The 22572-nt window shown below is 48.2% G+C and overlaps 1 protein-coding gene across 1 annotated transcript in view; it reads left to right on the top strand.

The window, feature by feature from the left end:
- LOC146870723 (myosin-7-like) overlaps positions 1-22572 on the top strand; it is a gene marked incomplete at its 5' end in the record, with an annotated part of 160975 nt that overhangs the window by 32898 nt on the left and 105505 nt on the right. The gene's annotated exons all lie outside the window — the stretch shown is intronic.

Here is a 22572-nt window from a genome sequence, read left to right as displayed (position 1 = left end):
ATAGGAGGGCGGCCACCTTAGAGCCACAAGAGGGCACAACCCGACAGGCTAGTGTTGGGACCCACTGGGGGTCCGGCGCTACCCAGGACGTCATTTCCAGTACGCTAGTGGGCGGGGAGGCAGATATATAGACCTCCCCCACCCATTTGGCGGTCCTTTTGCACGCCGGGACTTTACGCAGGTTGGCATACCTCAAAGGTGTCTCTGTGGGTGTGATGGGTCTGTGGGTCTTACTGGCAGAGATAGCCATTCTCATTTTGCACACTGTCTGTGTCTTGTGCTCTCTGGTGTACAAATTTCAAGCTGCAATCATTAGTGTCAGCATCCGCTCACATTGATACTTTATATAAACTGGATCCCCTAGGAAGTACAATGCTGGAAACACAGACTTTGCTAGGTTTGGCTGTGAAAATCCCCAAGCTGCAGTGCATCAGGTTGATGCTAGGTGTATCTGATAGAGACATCTAGCTGCAAATTCCTTAACTTAGAATTATCCCCAGGCGTCAGACTGCATCCAGAATTTTTTTTGCAGCAGCAGCATCTCTGCGCGCCGGGGGAAGGCGCCACATGACCCCGCCCTGACGTCGTCCACGGACGTGACGTCAGCGAGGTCATATAAGTCCCTCCCGGCGCGCTGACGTCAGTTTCCTACTTTTCCGCGTACAACGCGGATCCGGAATAAGCGGTTCCTCTGCCCTGTTTTTAGGCCCCTTTTGACGCTTTGCATCTGGAACAGTGTGCGATGCCTTCGGGCTTTAAGACGTGTGCCTCCTGTTTGCGGCAAATGTCCGCGACGGACCCACACCTTATCTGCATGTGGTGTCTCGGCAAACACCACGACTCGACGGATTGCGATGCCTGCCAACAACTCAAGCCGAAGTCCCGGCGGGAGCGACGGATGAAGCTACTTTTGGCTCGACTGTCGCAGTCGGAGTCGTCACGGCCCCCGGCCTCCTCTTCGGCAGCAGGTCCCGGTGGCAGTGGGTTCCATTTGCGGCGTCAGTCGCCCGTTCCTGGTAAGTCCTGGTGCCTGTCATCGAGGTCCTCGACCTCCCTTCCTCCTGTTCTAGGGGGCACTAGTTCCCGGACTTCTCTGGACGTGCGCCCGAGAGTCTGCTCTTCCCTATCTGCCTTTTCCTGGTGCGGGGGTGACTCGGACCCAGATGGCAGCTTATGCCGCAGCCCTGCAGGCCTCCCTTGGGTCCCCTCTTCTCCCTGGGGTGTCCTCGGACCCCCGCTGCATGCGGGGTCTCCGGGTGGACTCACCGGTGGGTTCGCCCCCGGCGCCGACTGAGCCCCGTGCTTCTAGGGATGATGGAAGTATGGCGTCGTCAGGGCGTGGCCCAGCTGGGTGCCCCTCTTCGGCCCATAGCACCCCTAACGCGCCACATAGTCCTGTAAGGCTCCCTGCGGCATCGTAGGTGGTTGCTGGTACTCGCAGCGAGTCTCTGAGTCCCCCTCGGCCCTCTGGACAGGCAGCTGTCTCTTCGGAGGCTGAGCCGGCGCCAGTGCGGCGCCATAAGAGTTGCCTACCCGGCACCGGCTCCGTTCCTTACTTCAGAACCAGAGCCTGTTGTGGTTGAGGCCGAGTCGGAACCGGACGAGGCCGAGTCGGCGCCGGCCGAGGACGCCCTGGAGCCTCATCGACGCCGGATCATCGACTCCTCTCCGGAGGCCTCCGGAGGAAGTTTGGCATCACCCCGACGTCTGTCGATGCCAGATCCGTCCTTGCCTCTTCCCCCCCCTTGGACTTTGTGGCTCCGGCGGACTCTCCGCCTCCTCAAGAGCCCCTTCAGGACCATCATTTGTCCATGGGGCTTCCTCCCTTTGGACATTGGTCTGCTCCTCCTTTCATCAGACAATACCCTTGGAGTGGGCGGCTCAGCTTACAGCCCTCACCCACAGATGAGTTACTGTCCCCTTCTCGGAGAGCTATCGAGGCTGGTGTTGCATTTATGAGGGTTGTTTCCATGACCACACGCATTCTGCATATGCAGCCCTCTTCAGTTCCCCTGCCTGTTGACCCCCTTTTGGATGTTCTCCACCACGGCTCAGGGATTGTCGAGCCGCTTCTGCCTTTTGAAGCCTCCCTTTATGAGACCCTTCTGGGGACCTGGCCTCGGCCGGCGTCGGGTAATCCGGTGGCTCGTTCCATCATGCACTGCCACCGCCCTGCCCCGAATGATCCGGTTTGCTTGTTTGTTCATCCAGACGTTCAGGGGCACGTTCTGCAAGCTGCCTTTCCTTCCTTGCCTCCGCTGCTGCTTCCTCCCTCTTGGGAGTCCAGATGGCTGGAGTCGTGGGGTCGTAATATTTTCGCCTCCACTAGCGCGGCTCTTCGCTCCCTCAATACAGTGTGTGTCTTGGCTCGGGCTACTTCTGCCCTTTGGGACTCTCTTCTCTCTTCCACCTCTGAGGGGGCTCGTGTTGACCTCCTCCATCATATCCGTGACGGACGTGATCTGGTAGAATTTACTATCCGGTCGGCCCTGGATACGTCAGACTCCTTAGGCCGGGCTATGGCCGGTTCTGTTGCACTACGCCGCCATGCTTGGTTGCGGGATGGCGTCTTCCTGGAGAATATTCAGGAGTGCCTTGTTGACCTGCCTTTTGATGGGGTCCTTTTGTTTAATAACCACGCCGACTCAGCGGTTCAGCGCCTCCTTGCGGGCTTTCACACCCCACCATAGGCCTGTACTTGGCATGTCTCGGGTCGTCCTATCCTGGGGTGGTTACCCCTCCTTTCTTTTTGCATCTTTCATTCAGCGTCACAAGTTGGACTGTGCGTTTTTGGGCTGACAGTAAGCCGACTGTGGCGGTGTTCCACAGGTTGTTCGTGTCTTGACCTCTGACTGTGGTTTACCCTAAGAGGTGTTTCCCTGTTTTTTCTTAGGGGCGTGATATACCCCAGGTTTGGTACCTGTATGCTATTGTGTAGCTCTGCTCTGCGCCCGGCGGGCGTGGAGGTCCCTTTGGGCTCCCCCGTCTCCTGACGTCCTTATCTTACCGTTTGGGCGGTTTTCCGTGTTGTGCCTTCTGGCACTGCCTCCCACATGTCACATGTCTCGCCCTGCTTGCGCCTGGTGTGTGTGTCTTATACTCCTCTTCTAGAGTTTTTTTTCCTTGTAACTAACTCTTTTCAGTGTGTTTCAACACGCTTCTTCCGAGGCTGCCACCCTGCCACTGGTGCATCAGGCGGGGTCCTGCTATAGCGCTCGCAGCTGCGTTGGTCTTGTGGCTCGTCCTTTCTATATATACCCGCATGTTACAGACCACTGGGTACCGTTTTTATACGCCTCCGCCTATCTGGCAAGGTCTGGTCCTGCACGGCGGCGTTTTCCTTTGCACGTTTTATAGTACACTTCGGTGCCTTTTCATACTGCTTCGGCAACAACGGTTTCCATGGTTCCGCTCCCTGGGGTTAGCCTCCTCTTCTGGATGCTCTTCTTCCTGGGGGTCTTGTCTGTCCCGTTCATGTACGAAACAGGCCCTCTCTTCTGTGGGGGTGTATTTCTCCTCCCGGTCGGAGGTGGTGGTTCCAGGGATCTGATGCTGTTCTCCACGACTCTGCGTGCACTTAGTCACAGTTCCTATAGGCACCTTCGGTGCCTCGGATGACACACCCTTTAGACGTGTCCCTCTTTAGGTCTCGGCCTGACGTAAGCAGCGCATGCGCTGCTCTCGTCATATGAGGCTTCTTGGAATCGATACGATTCCAGAAGCCTCGTCCCAGCTCTGCCTTCAGTTGTGATTCGTGCGCGTCGTTTGGCGTCACAAATTATGCCAAAGGCAGTGCAATGATTGCACTGAAGGCATGTCACTCACTGCTTGTTGCCACCCTGTCTCCTTTTATCCACGCCCAGCGTGATTTGATCTCTTACTGGCGGCGGGAGACAGTGTCTCCTAATTAGCAGCGACACACTTTTTTTTTATCATTCCCCTTTGGCAAAGGCAGCCGCGTGTCTATAATTGCATCGCGCTTTCACTGAAAGTGTAAGCGCGATGCAATTATAAACACGCGGCTGCCTTTGCCAAAGCCAAAAGCTTGTTTGTTTTCCAGTGTTAGAGACACCGTGGGGACTGAGATTGTACCTCTTTATCCCGAAGTGTTTTGTGACCTGTTTTCCAGTGTAAGTTATTGTCAGGAACACTAGAGCATACGCGTGTGACTGCAGTCTGCCTGTGATGAGCTTCCCGTGTTCATATTAAGCAGGGTCTTACATTGTACCCATGTCATTGCAGCACCTTTGGGATGTGTTTTCCAGCTGCAGTGATTCACAAGCTCTCGGTATCCTGCCGCAGCCTGTTTCTCGTATCCTTCGGTGTTAATGATAATGCAGGCGCTTTTCATTTCACTGCAGTCTGTTTGTGTCTGGTGTTTTTCAGCGCTCGACATAACCAGGCACTTTGGATTTCCGCCACACTCCGCCAGAGCAGCTTCGACATCAGCGGAGCCGTCATCCCCAAGCAGGAAACGGACTTACTCTGCGGCAATTTTCGCATTACTTAATTATGCTTTAACAATGACGATGCGCCAGTATATCTGGCAGCCTGTCATTGGAAGAGCCGTGGAAGGAGGACTGCAGTATGTACGTCGCAAGATAAACTGAAGTGTTTATGAAAAACAGCAAAAAACATACACTGAAAGCATATCATTTGAGAAGATTTGCATTCAAAGCAAACTAGCACTTAACGGCCCTCGTTGCATTGCTGTTAGAGGGTGATTTATGCCAGTGTGCTAGTGAAGCACGACTACCAATCACAGCACTCAGCGGAGGGGTGACGGGATAGTACGCAGCCTGGACCCCCCCCACCGGGATCCATGTGGCACCGCCCACGCACTGCTGAGGACTCCTTCCTCCATTCTCCTCCTTTCTTATCTCCTCCAAGACGATGTGGCCTAACGGCTAGAGCGCTCTACCTCGAAGCTGGAGAATAGGGCTGAGTCTTGGCAGGGACGCTCAACATCCTGTGATTGTGGGCAAATCACTTCATCTCCGGTGCCTAAAATGAACGTGTACCTCTCTAACGCAACCAGTGCTCATGTAAAGCGCTCTGACACCTTCGGTCGAGTTCGCGCTACATAAAGTTCCCAAACAAAAAAAATAAAATCTAAGAACCTGTTCAGGACCATGCATGCCTTATGAGTAACTGACAGTAGTGCAGCAGGTGCAGTGACAATGAGCAAGGACTAGGGCTGTGAGTGACGTTGGCTGTCCTTTACTACTTAGGCGGAGGCAGGAGTTCTATTTTTAAGACTTGCCTATAGATAGCTTTAGCTGTGTCACGTATACAGGGGCTTCTTCTAGCAGCCCTTGTTATTCAATGGTCTGTTCAAGTGCCAATCACATTTTACTTCCCCCACCACAGCATGCATCATGGGGACAGTGGGTCGACCCACTTCAGCCATTGGCTGTCTTCACTAACAGTATGTTGCTTGTGCACTTGGCCCATCTGCCTTAAAAGTAGCTCACTTTGACGGTGGGTGCCTTGGGGTTGTGATTGTTTTTGTCATTTTTATTGCTTTTTATTGTTTTGATGTAGGCAGTCAACACTGGCCACACTGCCAGGAAGGATGCCCCTACAACCTCGGACATTTAAATGACTTATGGTGCTTCTCCATTGTTGACTACTCATCCACAATGTACCACCTTTTGCCACAAAATCTAATAAAATGCCTTGATAAAAAAGTAACTCACTTCAATGACGTGGTTTGAGTGCCAGTTTCTGTTTTTAGGTCTTGCCTCTCAGATGGCGAAAGCCCCTTTTGGACCATATAAAAACTGACAGAGGACTAAAATCCCGCCCACTGCTTACCATTTGTTGGCTTTATTGTCACTCTCATCTGCTTGCTTCTTATTTTATGGCTTGCCTCCCTCTTTGCGTGTTTGTCCCTCCCCTAGAGCATTGCCTCTTCACTATACTTTTGATTGGCTAACTTGCATCTTTCACATGTCGGAAACTGCTTTTAACTTGTGCTATAAGAACTTTATGAGTGTGCATGTGTCTTCCAGTCCTCTCTTTTTTGTGCTTCTTCCCCCTAAATACTCACCTCCATACTCTGTGTTGCTCCCCCCACTTGCTCTATCCTTCATGTGCTTCTTTTCCGGTTGATAACTGCCAGCCATCAGCCTTTTCGATCCCTTTTGGCCCCAAACTGGCTTTTTTAATCTTTATATAATCCACCCTCCCATCTGTTGCGTTCCATTCACTGATGGTTCTCCCCAGATGCTCCCACTACACACTTCTTCATTGCTCCCCTACCTCTCAAAACAGTTAGTTTTACATCTTTTGGAAGACCTGACCGCGCCAAGTTGTTGAGGTGCCATTCTGTTTTATAAAATGCTTTTGCATAAGAGAAAATATATTTTTTTAATTTACTGCTCCAAGTGGCACCTTCCTTTTTCAATTGGTAAATAAAAAATAAATAAAATGGCACCCTGTCATCCAGTAGGAACACACATGTATCACACGTTAGGCGCCCACTGAATGACGTGGCCACTTGATGTCCTGACACGTATGTGCTCATGCACTTGTTGGGTCATCATGTCTTTTTTTTTTTTTTTTTTTTTTCACTGTTGCTCAGCATTGGCAAAGAACATTTTGTATAAAAACCATTGGCAGCTTTACAAATGTGCGGCCTATTGGCTTTGCCAGTGCCTTTTTATTTTTCCATTTCTGCTTTATTTTCATGTGTTTTAACATTTATTTTTGGGATGGGACATTTTTGCTTGTTTTACAAACATATGCCTGCCACCTTCAAAAATTGGCATTTTTAGTATTTATTTATTTTTAATGTAAATTGTTCATGTTTGCAAAAAAACAGGATGCTTGCCCAGGTCAAACCTAATGGCTTTACCAGTGTCTGTTTTACTTGAATTATTGCCACTGGCATTCTTTCAGTGCCACTCACGTAGGCAGGGCACGAATTCAAGGATCCAAAGGAGCTGTGTTTCCCCACGGCTCGATTGGATACAGAGGTTGTTTTCAGGAGCCCTGGTAAAGTATTAAAAAGCACTGGCAAAGCCAATAAGTTTCGCCTTTGCAAATTCTATTGGATTTGTCAATGTTTTGTTAGTCTTGTTCATGCTGCTGTGCAGCATGGCTTAAAGTAAAAAGAAAAAGCCCTGTGATGCGGTCAACACTGGCAGTGTCATAGCACTTTAAAAACAAGCATTAAAAATGCAATAGATCTCGCCTTTGATTAAGTTAAAACCATTTTATACAAAACCATTAGCAAAGCAAATGGCTTTAACTTAATCAAAGGCCAGACCTATTGCATTTTCAATGCTTGTTTCCTTCGTGTGTCACCCTTATCAGTGTCTGGTGTGCCGGCGGGACAGTTCCTCTTCTGAGGGTTGTCCCGAGTGCTGCGCCCTGCATCTCTGTTTCCTTTTGGGTGCATTCTTCCCCTTGGCCTTCCAGTTGCCTTGTTGGGCAGTCCAGTACTCGTCTTAACTACATTTTCTTCTGACTGATGTTGGACTTGGCCCTTCTGGCGGGTTCACCCCCAAAACTTTTTTGCAATTATCCTAGCTTTTTCCCTATGGAGTGTCAGTGGTTTTAGACCCCCTAGGCACTTTAGCACGGTGTCCCCGTGTAAAGTGCGTGCGCTATGTGTTACAATGAGTGAGACTGACCTGCCCTCCCATAGGAATGCATGGGGAATGTGTGTGTCCATGGTAGTTCCTGATGCGTGGGGAGTGCAGGGTCAAGTTTTGTATATGCGAACTCGTGAGATTGAATGCTGCGCGATGTGTGCGGCGTTACTGTGTCTAGTGTAGAAGTGCCACTTCTAGAAGCTGGCATGTCTGTGTAATAAATGTGAAGTGACTGTCTGGCTTGCGATTGGCTGGTGTGTCTGGCTCCAGGAGTCAGGATGGGTCTGCCCCGGTGGTGAATGGAGAGATCTGCATGCTGATGGCAGGGAGGAGTACACCTGGGACCTGAATAGGGCTGGGCCTTCCCTGCACAATGCTGGCTCCGCCCCCTGTGATGCGACTGATGTCCCTAGCCTGTCCAGTGAATGGGAAGAGGGGCTGAGCACAACAGAGTGCTCCAAAACCAGTTGCATCTGGTTTTTCCTTAACCTGCAGCCTGAGACAAAGGAAATGTGTAGATAAAAAGGGTCTGTGACCCCATGTAAAAGGTTCTGTTCGGCTGATCCTAACTGGAGGGGCCTGCTGCTGCTGCTGGGCGCCAGGAGGACCGCCACTGGGGACTGCCTCCCTGCCTGGAGGGCCCTGTGAGCTGGCCCCTGGGCCCAGCCCTTGCCCCCCTGCCTTCCTAAGGACTTTGTTCTTGGACCTTGCCCTCAAGTGCCTGGGAAGCGCTATTTCTTTATTGCCTGGGGAGCACTCTGATTTCTGTCCAGGAGGAGCAGCGCTTCTGTCTCTTGCTGCAGCACAGAGTTCTGATCATTTTGGAGAGGGAATACCCGGCGTGGGGATCCCCCCTGCCTCTGTGCCCTCCGAGCGGGAGCCCACCCCGCTGATTGTGCTGTTGATCGCGGGTGCCCACCACGCTTAGTGCTGTTGAGGATAGTGGGTGCCCACCCCGCTTTTCGTTTGTACTCAAGGGCGGGTGCCCACCCTGCAATTGCTGGTGTACTACGCGGGAGCCTACCAACGCTTATTTAATTATTTTGTTGTAAGCGGGAGCCCACCCCGTTTATTTAATTACTTTGTTTGTGCGCGGGTGCCCACCCCGCGACTTCGCCGTAATTAACGCGGGTGCCCACCCCGCATCTGAGCCGAGAAAGAATCACTGCAGCGGCCCGAGCCGCACATTGGATTCCCTCCGGGCCGCTGCCCAGCGCGACCCGGAAGGCAGGGACTACGTGGGCGGGGCTTCGGGGAAGGGAAGCCCCGCGAGAGGAGAGTCCGCGCCGGGACAGAGGAAATAAGACTGGAGAGGACGGGAGCCTACCCCGCCTCCCCAAGTGCCCATGCAGAGTCCCGGGTCCCAGGAGGGCAGCCCCCGTCTGGCAGCGGGCCGCCCCCCACCCAAGAGGAGCCTGATTGTTTTAGAGCCCTTGTGTGGCTCCCACGTTGGGCATTGTTGTTTCCAGAGCCCGTGAGGCTCCAACGTTGGGGACAAGTTCTTTTCTTTTATTCTTCCCTCTAATTAGCGCATATTGATTTCAGGAGCCCGTGCGCTCCATGGGGACATGTTTGTTTTCTGAGCCAGATGGCTCAAACGTTGGGGCACATTAGTTTCAAGGGCCATTGAGAGCCCATGCCGCATATTTAACTTCCGCAGCTGCGCAGCACTTAGTGCCAGCTGCAGTGTTTAGGCCCTGTTCTTGTCCCCAGCTGCCCAGCAAGTAGTGGGCAGCCGCTACGTTTAGGTTGTGGCGCAACCTGGACCCTAATGTGATTGACGTACTATTGTGTTTTAATGTTTTGGGTGTTAGGAAATGTACAGTGTGTAGTATGTTTTGCGCACCCTTTGTTTTATACCTCTAGATATGATTTCTGTATAGGAGGTTGTTTTACCTGTTTAGGTTTATGTTAGGGAGATTATACTTCCCTGTGTGATGTACGCCCCTAGTGTAATTATACTTAGGAGGTAGGGTCTAATGCGTTAGACTTGTGAGAGATTGCATAATGTGTTTATGCCCCTGTGATGTATACAGGATAGGTTTTAAACCCGATTCTATTGTGATAAGGCTGAGGTCATTATTGCGCCAGTAGTTACTGGTTGTGCTCTACAGTTACAATTTGTGTTACAGTTGGTATATGTTCTACATTTACTATTGGTGATTTGTGCTAATTCTGACAGCGGTCCGTGTGGCCCTGTCTTGTGTAAATAGTCCCCTGTAAAATTCTGCCCAGTGCCAGTTGGCACAGTGTAAATTATGTGATTATCATCTAATGTGTTTATTATAATACAAAGGCTATTTTTTATATATAACCTTGTGTGGAGTCTCTTTTGTGGTGGGCCTAGGGTGTTGTTGTTGTGTGCGCGCGCAAACGCTTTACACATTGCCTCCGGGATAAGCCTGACTGCTCGTGCCAAGCTACCAAGGGGGTGAGCAGGGGTTATCTTTGGCGTGTAACTCCCCAGCCCTGACTTAGAGTGGTGGTTTCTTCCTGGCTTTGGCGCAAGCCTTAGCGAACCAGAGATCCCATTTCTAACAACTGAGTTTTGCACTTGGCGTGTCTTATGTTTCACGCTTGTGCTTCTGGGACTTAGCTCAGTTCCTGCCTCTTGCCCTTCGCCTCCTGGCTGCTGCCTCTCCGGCCTCCCTTGCGTAGGCCCGCCGGGTAAGCTCTGATTATGTCACTCCATATTGTCCTTTAGATTTTGGTTGATGCCAACTTAGCGCACCATTGGGCTCTGGGAGTAGTTCTTCTTCCTTCCTTCATTATGAACTCTCTCTTCCATTCTGGGATATGGCCTAGTGCTGTTATTCCATCCCGTATTCACACAGGTGTGGTCTCGCGCCCTTCGGGTCGTCTTGTGGTGCCCTTGGCTCCCATTGTCTTTTGCTCTTCCGAGCTGCTTGGTCTGCTGATTGGCTGCTCTGCCACAGCTTTCCTTATAGTCCGTCACTCTGTTGCCGGCTCAGTGCTCTCGGGCTCTTTTTGTTGTTGTGTCGTAGACCCACCTCCCCCCTTGGGGTATGGCTGTGCTATCTATTCTAAGTTAAGGAATCTGCGGCTAGATGTCTCCATCAGATGTATGAGTTACTTACCTTTGGTAACGATGTATCTGGTAGAGACGTTGTCTAGCCGCAGATTCCTTAACGCCCACCCATCCTCCCCGTTCTGCGAGGACCTTTCTAGGTGGGGTTCTCCACCTTGCCTCCTTTCAGAATGCCCTGGTCTCCATCCAGGGTGCTCAAGTTGGTGCGAGCCTCTCAGACTTTGCCTTCTGCAGCCGCCTCCCTCACGGTGGCTTCTCTTCCGGTGGAGCGGTGCTTTTTGCTTTGCCTTCAAAGGGGATTAATTTTTTCCCTTTCTCTGTATTCCTCCACTCTGGTCCTTCCAGTGTGGGGTCTTCTTTTATTCTTTCCCTCCCTCCCTCCCTCCCACCTCCTCCTTCGGTTTAGGGTTTCTTGTCTCCTCTGCAGTCGCCTTCCTTGGGATCTGTTGGGCTGTGCCTCGGCCCTTCGATCTCTACAGGGGAAAACGCCATTCCTTGTAATGTCCTCTCGCAGTGGATTGTTGTTCTTCCTGTGCTCCACCCTTGTTGGCCGGCACAGTTCTCCGTTGTATTGGCAGCCTTTCTGTTGTCGGGATATTCTTCCCTTGTTACTTAGCCTCTGGGGAGGGTCTCCGCTTCGCTTTGCGGTGTTGTTTCTCAGAGCAATGCTATGCCTTTACTTCTTGGTCTATTGGTATACAGTGTCTGACACTGTCCTTTATGATGATGTTATGCATCATCCGATCTCTTTGTTTTACGGATTATTCCTTCTTCGCACACTGTTCCGATACTTTCACAGTTTTGTTGGTGGCTCCACGTTGTGCAGCGGAAAAGTTTCTCAGAAGAAAACTGACGTTAGTGCGCCGGGAGGGACTTATATGATCTCGCTGACGTCACGTCCATGGACGACATCAGGGCAGGGTCATGTGGCGTCGTCGCCCGTCGCGCAGAGGTGCTGCTACAAAAAAAAATCCGGATACAGTCTGATGCCTGGGGGATAATTCTAAGTTAAGGAATCTGCAGCTAGACAATGTCTCTACCAGATACATCGTTACCGAAGGTAAGTAACTCGTACTTTTAGGACAGGCAATAGCATTAAGGGGAGCTGTATTAAGTAGCGAGTTTACTGGCAGGGGTTACAGCGGACCCACATAGGTGGGCTGCATCAAAACTTGAAACTGGGAATCTTAGATTCCGATATTGTGTGGAATAGTAATAAGCAAGACTGTCTGGCTAGGTTGAGTAAAATTGTTAGAACATTAACTACAAAAGTCACTAGAAGGTAAAACGAATCTCATCTTTGATTCTGGTGGAGGGTATCCAATCTGAGATGAACCATGTGAACTAGGCTTGTGCTGTTTACCAACAAGGGTCAGTCACAGCTGGTTAGCAAGTAGTGTGATCTGTGAACGGACAGGGCACACTCGCAAGCACGGGGGGAGAGTTAGATGTTGGTACCAATTGCTATTGGGAATGACTCACCATGATATAGAGACAGACTTCATAAGAACTAGGGCCTCTATAAAGGATACATGCTGACAACTCGGACTGTGGTTCGCTTGGCTGAAAAACCCTCTTCACCAAGCTGCAGCGTGTCAAATTACTCACCTGCAGCTAGGCAGGTTTTGGAAGTTGTCATATAAACCAGTGTGCTGTGGTTCCAAAAATTGGGGAAACATTGGGGTACAGCACAAAAAGGCTATAACGTAGTAAAGATGGGCTCCATTCATCTGAGAAAGGGCAGGTAACTGGACACTCGAGTCTCTTCCTGCCCCATCCTATTGCTGGCTTCTAGCATAAGTTTTGGAATTGGACGACTCATGCCAGGGTGGGGCATCAGCATGGCGTCACAGCACCCAATTCGCAGTCAAACGGTGAGGGGCCCGCATCTAATATGGCATGGAATAAGCAGATACTGGGGGTGCAGGGCTCCCCCGTGCATAGGGTATGAGAGGGTAAGGTGGTGGACCTGCAATGCGATAGGCGTTTACAGGTGACCACATATGGGCAGATGGGTACAGTGGCAGGAAACAGCAATAGAGAGGGTTTTCAATAGGTCTTCCTTCGGTCCATATAAGATGTGCACTCCCGCAGCTAATGGCGGGCTGCGCAAGTGTTGACTCCAAAATGGTACGGTAAATGCAACAGGTGTAAGAAGAATTTCCCTGCCTTGGTAACTGGGCAGGTTGTGGAAGCTGCCATCTAACTAGTGTGCTGCTGCCCCAAAAGTTGGGGGAACAATGGGGAAGACACTAAAGACTGCAATTTATTAAGAACATTGTCATTTTCAGGATTCATGAAAAGGCAGATGCTGTAGGCATTACATTGGCTATACACTGGCAGCAGGGCACAGTGCCACAAACACGCATATTGTGTGGGTTGTTAGGAAGGGGCTGCGTAAGCTGGCAGTTCCAAAGAAGTGTGTGATGCAACTCCAAAACGGGAGAACATGAAGGGGTCAGGTTAATTTCCTCTGCTGGTGCTTTACACGGTTATCAGTTTGCCCCCCTTTTTTTTGGTATAATTGAAGCACAGAGGTAAACTAGGTCTGGGTAAACCCTAAACGTAAGCATTTCGCACACAGTGCTCATGGGATCAAATCAGACATCCCAGGGTTACGATGAACAGTGGTTTTGGATCCCAGTTTGGGTAAGAATTCTGGTCGACGTGGTACTCCTAGACAGGAGGAGGCCAGCTGGCAAAGATAAGGATATGGTGTTGGCCACAATCAATAACTCTTTAATTAAACAATTCACAGAACAGAGGAGTTTTGGCTTCATGAGACATGGACCCTTGCATGCCAAGACCACAGGATGTGTTAATAGGGATGGGTCCATTTGTCTAGAGTGGGCATGGACCTGTGTTTTGTGGACCTGGGCAATGCCCTAGAATCAGCTGAGTGTAAGTAGGAATGCCTGCCTTGGTGGGGGGCCCTGGGTGTGACGGGGGCCACACCCAGAGCTGTGAAGGAGTTACAGGGCGATCCAGAGGCTGAATGGTACAAGGGGTACCGTCTTCAGGAGCACAACAAGGGTGCAAATGCTAAATAGCCCCAGGAAGTCCTTACGGCAGGACCCTGGAGGTGCCCCTTTAGTCCTGGACGGTTGTAAACCTGAGCAACTGGGGGCATGCCTCCATACGTTCTGCCCCCCCCCCCCAGGGGGCGTGAGTAGAGGGGTGGACAGGTGGTCCACAGGTGATAAGGGGTAACCCCCCAAAATGGTGAGCACCGATTGGTTAGGGCCACGGTGCAATTTGGCTCTTCAGGTGGGCAGAGCAGCATAGGGGCTGTCTGCCCTTGGATCGCCCGTCAGTTGACCCACCATGTTGGCATATTTCTTATGCAAAATAAACCTGCAGCAATGTTGTTTCCAACAACCAATGTGTCTTGTGTGTTCTTTATTATGGTATTGCTGTATTTGTGGGTGGGGTGTGTTGCTGATATTGGCACTATCAAACCTAGCAAAGATAATGCTTTTGTACAGTGCGCATCCTGAACGGATGTGTTCAAAGGTGTGCTCAAATCAGTGGCGGCTCCCCCATAGGGGTGTGGGGGCATCGCCCCACTGCTTTCTCGCAGCGCGAGAAGGCATAAACATAAAATGGTAAAACTACCATTTTATGTTTCTGCATTCTCGCACTGCGAGAAAGCAGAAGTGCATGGAGTGCCTGGTGTTCGGTCCTGGTCATGGGCAGGGGGGGAGTGGCTTTGCCCACTGTTGTGGGTACTGACTGTTTGGTCGGCCCCAGGGCCGTACAAAGCAGTCATGTGCACTCTCCCATTTTCTCTATGTAGGCTGCTGCATGCAGCCTACAGATAGAAAATGGCCCGGCTGGGGCAGCGTTGTGATTGGCGGAGGGGAGGGAGGCTCCCTGTGGGTGGCTCCGCATTCCAGGGGAGAGCTGCAGGAAAAGAAAGCGCAGGACTGCCAGGACATGAGGCGGCGCGAACAGTGAGTTTTATTTGAATTATTAAATCCCTCTTGCCTTCCCCCCCCCCCCCCCCCCCCCCCCCCCCCCACGACTACCCCATTTCCACCCCCGTCATGCCAGGCAGCGACTGTGTAGGTTACAGAAATATCAGCTTAAGTCAACGTAGTTCAGTTAGAAATATGCCCCGTGGGTATTTGTATAGCGCCGCTGACTTCACTGATCTCTTTTCTGTGCGCGATCATGTGCTCTTCGTAGGGTCCCGCATGATTTCTTTGTTGTGTACATGGGTACATAGGTCATATTTATTTAATCATTGCCCATAACAGACCGTTAAAAAAAATGGACACTGCAGTGTTCCAGTCATTGGAACGCAAGAAGGCCGAAATCGGCAGAGAAACGCTTCTGTTTCCTAGTAAAAAGCCCGTTCTGTGTCTATCAATGCCACCTGAAGCACACCTCATCAGGCATTGAACAAGCATTTATAATGCAATGGTCTCGGCATTGTTAAAGTTAGAGCTATTGGCATTGCTCATGACATTATTTTTGTTTCCTGGGTTTAAGGGGACAAACAGAAGGACTTGTTATGCTTTAGAGGACTCTTCCTGAAGACTAATCACCTACATGCCAAAAGAAGTGCCTGAAATTAAACTGGAAAAAAAAAAAAGAGACTGGATTTTACTTGGATATTTCGTGCATCCTTCATGTTGTGTAATCCCAGAACAACTGGAATGATTTGATTCTAGTGTATTTTCTCTATGGATTTACTTCACGTACCACAAAAGATTAGCAACTAGGATGTTTTTATTATATAAAAGGACCCGCACTGAAACCGGTTTCTGTCCACGTTCTGCATTCTCTCCCCTCAGATTATGGCCCCATTACATCTGCTGTGCCAGGCAGTTATTCCTACAGAAAATATTTATATTTTGTAACAGTAGGCCACAAGTACTGTGATTGGTCTATAAGCAAGGATGCTGCATCCGGTTAATCATATAGGCTTGTACCACTGCTGAATGCTAGATAGCAAGACTCAAAAGTGATCGCTAGCTGGGTGCCAAAAGAAACAGTCCATCCAGATCATCAAAACTCAAATTTAAAACAGATACTTGACTTTGCTTTTCTGTATTTAACCCAGTTTTTTCTAAACTGTTATTTATATTAATGAAAACTGACAAAAATATGTTAATTTGTTGATAAAGACTGTCAATCACCTCTCCACAATAAATCATTATTTTCTACTGGTGCGCTGCATTTAACACTATTGATAGCCCCACTCATATTGTCTTACTATCACATACTGGAGGGTAGGAACTGTTTTTCATCCTCTTTAGATCTAATGCGCCTTGTATCTAGACCCTAAACTCTACCAGCGGTTTTTGATAGCTTCCCAATATCCCTTTGGCGAACAGCTCAGCAATCTATTTTCCACGTTATCCCCAACAAACATCTCCAACTACCTAACCATCCATCACTTTTCCGCTATAAAATAAGCTGTACTGCTCAAACAAACCATCCAATAGTAGTATTTATGTTAAACACCAACCACCGATCAAAACTGCTTAGACAGCAAATATTTACTGCTACATGGACACTATGTCGAAATGGTTTTACAGTAAGAGTGACACTGCCCCCTCCCCCAAAAAACAACAGACTGAGTTTTATTCTTCCTCACATCCTAAAGCACTCTTCCGCAAAGTTACACGGGAAAAAAAAGACACACTAATTGCCTTTTCGGAATTGTGCAGTTAAAGCTAGAGCAATTTTCAGTTGTTAGTAGTAAAGGATTCCCCGTATCACAACCACGCGGGCTCTGTGGGGTGCAGCAGCGAGGGTTGCGCTGATGCTGCTGCGCCTTGACGGCAGTTCACAACATTCAGGGACCATTCCCACCTGGGAGGGAGGGAGGACACTCACGAACCCCAGTGTGGAGTGCAGTAGTTACCTATGCGCCGGGGTGCTGGCCGGGCCCCTGTGGGCGTCGGTTGAAGCTGCGCTGTACGTAATAGGGCGGGAAGCGCTGCTGCCTGAACTGCGGGCGCCGCTGCTGCCCCTGCCCTCGGGGGATCTCTCCGTCGCCAGCTTGGTGCTGTGGGTGGCGCGCGGAGTATGCCTAAAGGAGGCGAGGGCCCATCACCACTGCAAGAAGTTGGGCATGGGACAACTAGCCTAGCTTCACAGACTTCCACTGTCACCGACGACTTGTTAATCTGCAATCATCATAACACAGAACAGAAGGGTAATCGACATGGAAAAGGGACACGTTTGTAAACACTCACCGAATGCAGCTCCGTGTAGAGTAGATGGCCATCTTTGAATGGCACAACGTCCACTGAACGAGAACGGAATGGATCTCTTAAACTATGAAACAGAACATAACGATTGTCTTGATCTATATTAATGAAACGGAACGCTCTTAACAAATCAAGAATATTTACAACACGAAACATATATTTAAAGGGTGCTTTGTTTCTTTCTCACATACAAAATACAGAATCGATGTGTATATACATGTTTTAATTAGATCTGTTTTTATAGAGCGCTTCTTATTTAGACTCCTGCTACATACAGCAATTGACCCCATGCTGAGGCAGGGACTGGGCAATCGACTACGGGGGAGCCTGCAGCTGTGAGCAGGCAGAGATTGGCTCAAGCACCAGGGATAGGGGCAGAGTCCCCGATACAACCGCCACAACTGCCAGAGCTACTCCAGGAAGGGGGTCCAGCGACGGATTAGACAAGAGGAACAAGCACACCACCGCCTTTCTCCGAGGCAAAGCAGAAATGCCTCGGAGAAAGGCAGCGACGGTTTCGAATTCGGGGGCGTGTTTTTCTTTTCTCTCCTCTTGCCATTGGCTGGAGGAGATAATTAGAAAAGTTGCAAAAAACACGCCCCCGAATCCGAAAAGGACGGGGCCTGTTCGGAGTGACAAACCTCTTCTCCAATGGCTGGCCAGCATTCAAGAGGCCAGCCAATGGAGAAGAGGGGAGAAGAGGGGCGGGTTCAAGCCCCTCTTCTCCAAGTCATTATATCTCGCGAGCGAGACTGCGCAAGCGCAGCCTTCGCTAGCCGAGACCTAAAAAGGACTGCACTATATTCCTGTGCTGTATGAGACATTTAACGTTAACGGTTTTACTGTGAAATATAAAAATGCCATATTCTAAAACGGCTCCATTAAAATAATGGCCCTGCATCAGAGAGGATGCGATTGCTTTTTTTTTTTTTAGAAGTGTGCTAATGTATGCAAACACAGACCGGGCCCATTGCTGCTTGCGTGTGTTAGCACATTAAAGCAGAGCTGTTGTCTTCGCTAAGGCTTGTTTAAATTAAAATGTAAGCTTCTTTAATGCAACGAGGGCAAGGGTACAACAGAAAGTTTAAACAGGAAACAGAGGCAAGTCGGAGGGCATTTGCACCCCCGTGATGCTTTTCAATTTCACGTTGTTCAATATTCTTGTTTTAATGGTATACTTTAAACTCACTGACTTGCTTTGTTGGTCTCCACAGTTCTCTGTTCTCCTTTAATAAATTCTTAGATAAACTTCATTTAGTTAGAAATATGACACCCATAAACGTGCTGGTGACATAAGTGATTTCTGTTGTTGATTGTTGATTGTAAGGTAATACAGAGCCGTGGGCCAGTAGGTTCAGCCTGCGAGTTTGGAGTACATGGTGATATGAAAGCCCCCTTCCGCAGGTTACCAAACCCCCTTTTAATGGACCGCATCTCCAGAATTTAGCAGAGGCGGACCTGTCTCTTAGCAGTTTTATCCTCTTTTCTGTCCTCATTCCTGAAGAACTACATTTTCAAGCCGCGTTAGATTTTTCAAGTAGTATTTTTTTTTTTACTGATTGCACCTGTTATTTGTGGGCTGCTGTCCACGCATGAAGTTGGCATTCACTGCAATAAAAAAAAGCCAAGCACTGACAATGCCAATCTGTCTGTCCTTGTTAATCATGTGTAGGTTGTCGTGTTTATGAGCACGGAGCGTTACCTTGCCCTGGAATTGCCTCTGGGACCCTTCACAGACAATGGCTGTGTGGGTCTTTCCACTGGCACTTTTATTTTTTGCTGATGCCTGACAAGAAAGTGTTCTGAAGTTTGTCTGTTGGTGTGTGGTACTCGTTTATTAAAGCTCCAAGTCACAGTCTGCTGCAAGCCAGAGTTGGTGAAGCAGCCTGTTGGGGATTGGTAACTACAAACATGTCAGAGAGAGTGAGGAACCAATAGCTCGTCTTCTGTTCGCACCAACTATAAATAGAGGAGCATACAGTGAGTATGCCCCAGATTAAATCCTTCTGAAATCTGGTGCACACGTTTTCGACTCTGGCATGCTGCCTGTGTCTCTTTGTGCAATTTATTGGGCATCTGTTCATCACTCTTGTACTTCTCTAGTGCCTCTCGCAGGTCACAGCGCTGAAATGCAGTTAAGCACTAAATGGATTCGTTGTGTAGATGCTCAGGTTCAATAGGTTGTGTCTAATTATTTATTAATGTTCAGATTTTACAACAATGCAGGACACACCTGGTATTGGACTGCATATAGTGTGATAACACATGCATACTGCAGGTTCAGACATAAGCCGTATCCCGCAGGGGGGCACTATTAGTCTGTGGGGGTACTAGTGAGCTGTAAAACACAGGGGTACCTATGATCTGTCAGAGAATGTCTGAGCCGTCACATGGAAAAACTGCGTAAGACAGAGTGACTGCATCTCAGGTCATCATCAAATCATGGCTATCTTTGGCCCACATTTGGCTCGCTGATAGTGGCGCTTGTAGTCCCATAAAGATGGGGTGCTCTGTGTGAATGACAGGAGTTGGACAATGGCAGAATAGAGGGTGTCTGGGTGCTCGGAACCTGCGCTCACTTCTTTTCATGCTGCTGGTTGAAACAGAGGTTGTCTGCTGCTTTATAAGAGGCTCCATAAGAAAAAAATTACCTATACCTCTAGTGACTTCAACACTTATTCATATGAAGTAAGATAAACAAAAATTAATACGTTTACCTAAGCAGTAATTTCTGCCTTTTATTTATGTTTTTATTTTTTAATTAATATCTTTGATCACAAAAAGAACACATAATGAACTACACGAAATACCACATTAGTACTTACACAATGAAAATGAACAACGTGAAAAATGTGTTTTGACATACAATTACAAATAAACTCATAATAATCAAACATTGAAACAACCAAATGAAATGTCACAAAGAACAATCATTATATACAGAATCCGAAATACAAAGTTGTCATACAAATTGATGAATTAGACAACTAACACCCTTATATTTGGAATAAATCAAATCCTCTGAAATATCAGGGACACAAGGGGGTATATTTGCAATATTTAACCAAGGAGTTGAGTTCCTTTGTCTGCCGACGCGTTTCGAGTGCCGGTTAAATCAATTGCCGCACTCTCATCAGGGCTGGATTAGTCTTTCTCACGAACAGACTGATTGTGACAAAAAGGGGGGGGGGAGGGGGGGGGGGTTGGGGAAAAAACAGAGTTTAAGTTTTTATTAAATAAGGTGCTTCCCAAAGCCCTAATTCTTTCTCTATCTGCACAAGTTGGTGGTCACATACCTGCATTATACCGATTAAATGTAACCATCAGCAATATGTAACAAGCAGTGGTTGCCAATCTGCAATAAAATACATTATGAATAATTTAGCTCATGGGGTGTAATTCTTTTGTCTGATAGCTATGTCTGGGGACAAGGAGGGAAAAAAAGGTTACCTGGTTTTCAATATTGCGTGGCCAAGACGATTTATAAACAGTAGACAGCAATTGCAGATCTTTACTTCTGCAAGAGAAATAATACATGCAGTTTCGGGGTGTCTGTTTAAATGAGTTTAAAACGTGACCACTGAGCACAAATTATTTACTCACTCAGGGAGAGGGGCCCAATGGCGTGGCCCCACAGAGGAAGTGTTGTAACAAATGACGGTCCTTCACTCTCTTTAAAAATTGTTCGTGGCTGCAGGGGCTAAAAAATGTAAGGGTTTGTAAAAATCGTTTTTGGCTGAAAGCACTTGGATTCAAGTGCAAACTATGTTTTGCTCACCTAATGAAGCTTCAGGCTCGAGGTTTCAAGTGGGGATTTGTCTCCATTATTGCTAGCAGTTCGCCGAGCTGATTGACACATCATGTGATGGTGCATCAGTGTCACATGATGCGTTTCTGACCAATCACAGGAGGGGATGATCTAATTGCATTTGCAATGACTTCTGGGAGATTTAGTTTATTGAAGTCATGTGTCTCAATTCATTTGCCCAAAGTAAAACTTTTCAATATCACAGGTCGGTTGTGTTTTCCAACATCTCGATATTGATCCCATTTTTACTTTATTAGAGAGATACAGGTCCTGAAGCTGACAGCAGCGCCATATACTTGATTACAGCTCATGAGCCATCTAAGCTCTGTTTAGCTCGCTCATGCAGTTGAGGCCCTGGTTGATGCTATCGAATTTCATAATTAAATATGCCTCTTTCCGCAGTAGAGCGGTCTCAATGCATGTAGATTTTGAGTCAATCCATGCAAGAACTGTCCAACGCAGTTCATTTTCGCTGTGTTCAACAGCTAGAAAGTGTTCTACCATAGGCGCTGTCAGGACTTTTCTCCTAATTCGAGATTTGTGCTGCATAATTCTCACATTAACCTGTTGGCTTGTCTTTCCGATATATATTTTATTGCAAGAGCATACCACTGCATAAATGACGTTCTTAGTCTTACAATTTGAAAAACTTTCATGTCTCCATTTTACTCCATTGTGTTCAAATAGACTTCCTTCTATAGTAGCTGGGCAGGCCACACAATTCCCCCACTTGTGGTGCCCACAAATGGGTTTTAAATTCCACTTGGTGATCAAATCACTCTTTGGTTTAGGGATGTAAGTGATATGCTCTTGCAATAAAATATATATCGGAAAAACAAGCCAACAGGTTAATGTGAGAATTATGAATTATGAACTGCGTTGGACAGTTCTTGCATGGATTGACTCAAAATCTACATGTATTGAGACCGCTCTACTGCGGAAAGAGGCATTTTTAATTATGACATTCGATAGCATCAACCAGGGCCTCAACTGCATGAGCGAGCTACCCCCTTGTGTCCCTGATATTTCAGAGGATTTGATTATTCCAAATATAAGGGTGTTAGTTGTCTAATTCATCAATTTGTATGACAACTTTGTATTTCGGATTGTGTATATAATGATTGTTCTTTGTGACATTTCATTTGGTTGTTTCAACGTTTGATTATTATGAGTTTATTTGTAATTGTATGTCAAAACACATTTTTCACGTTGTTCATTTTCATTGTGTAAGTACTAATGTGGTATTTCGTGTAGTTCATTATGTATTCTTTTTGTGATCAAAGATATTAATAAAAAAAAAAATTAAAAAAAAAGGCAGAAATTACTGCTTAGGTAAACGTATTAATTTTCGTTTATCTTACTTCATATGAATAAGTGTTGAAGTCACTAGAGGTATAGGTAATTTTTTTCTTATGTAGTATAACTGGCCCTACCTACCCTCTAATCCTTTGGACCAAACCCCTCCTTTTTTGGTAAGCTTTATAAGAGGCAGCCTGTGGAAAACACATCTTTCCGCAGTCTCAGACAGCACTCAAGTCCAGGCAGAGGCAGGCGGGCACACATCACTACTATGTAAGAAGGTGGCTCCTAGGAAGCCATTGATTCAGAGCGCCAACGTGTCTGATATTGTTCTACAGTTGCTACAGAGCACTGGGGACTGAAGTCCTTTCAGCAGCCAGGGCTGGTCCAGGTGAGTCACCCTCCTCCCCCACTTCTGCAGTATGTGTCCCTCCTTCGTTGTGGGTTTGTTCCTCTTTGTCCAGGTGGCTCTGTGGATGAGTTCACCCTGATGAGAGTACTCCAGTGTGTGCCTGAAAGGGCCTGGACTCCACTGATAAACCCTGCCAGGGATTGCACTAAGCCATGTCTAAACAAAAGTATATTCCCACC

Source organism: Triturus cristatus, chromosome 1_1 (assembly GCF_964204655.1).
Source record: "Triturus cristatus chromosome 1_1, aTriCri1.1, whole genome shotgun sequence".
NCBI lineage: Eukaryota > Metazoa > Chordata > Amphibia > Caudata > Salamandridae > Triturus > Triturus cristatus.
This window is presented reverse-complemented; position numbering and strand designations above follow the sequence as displayed.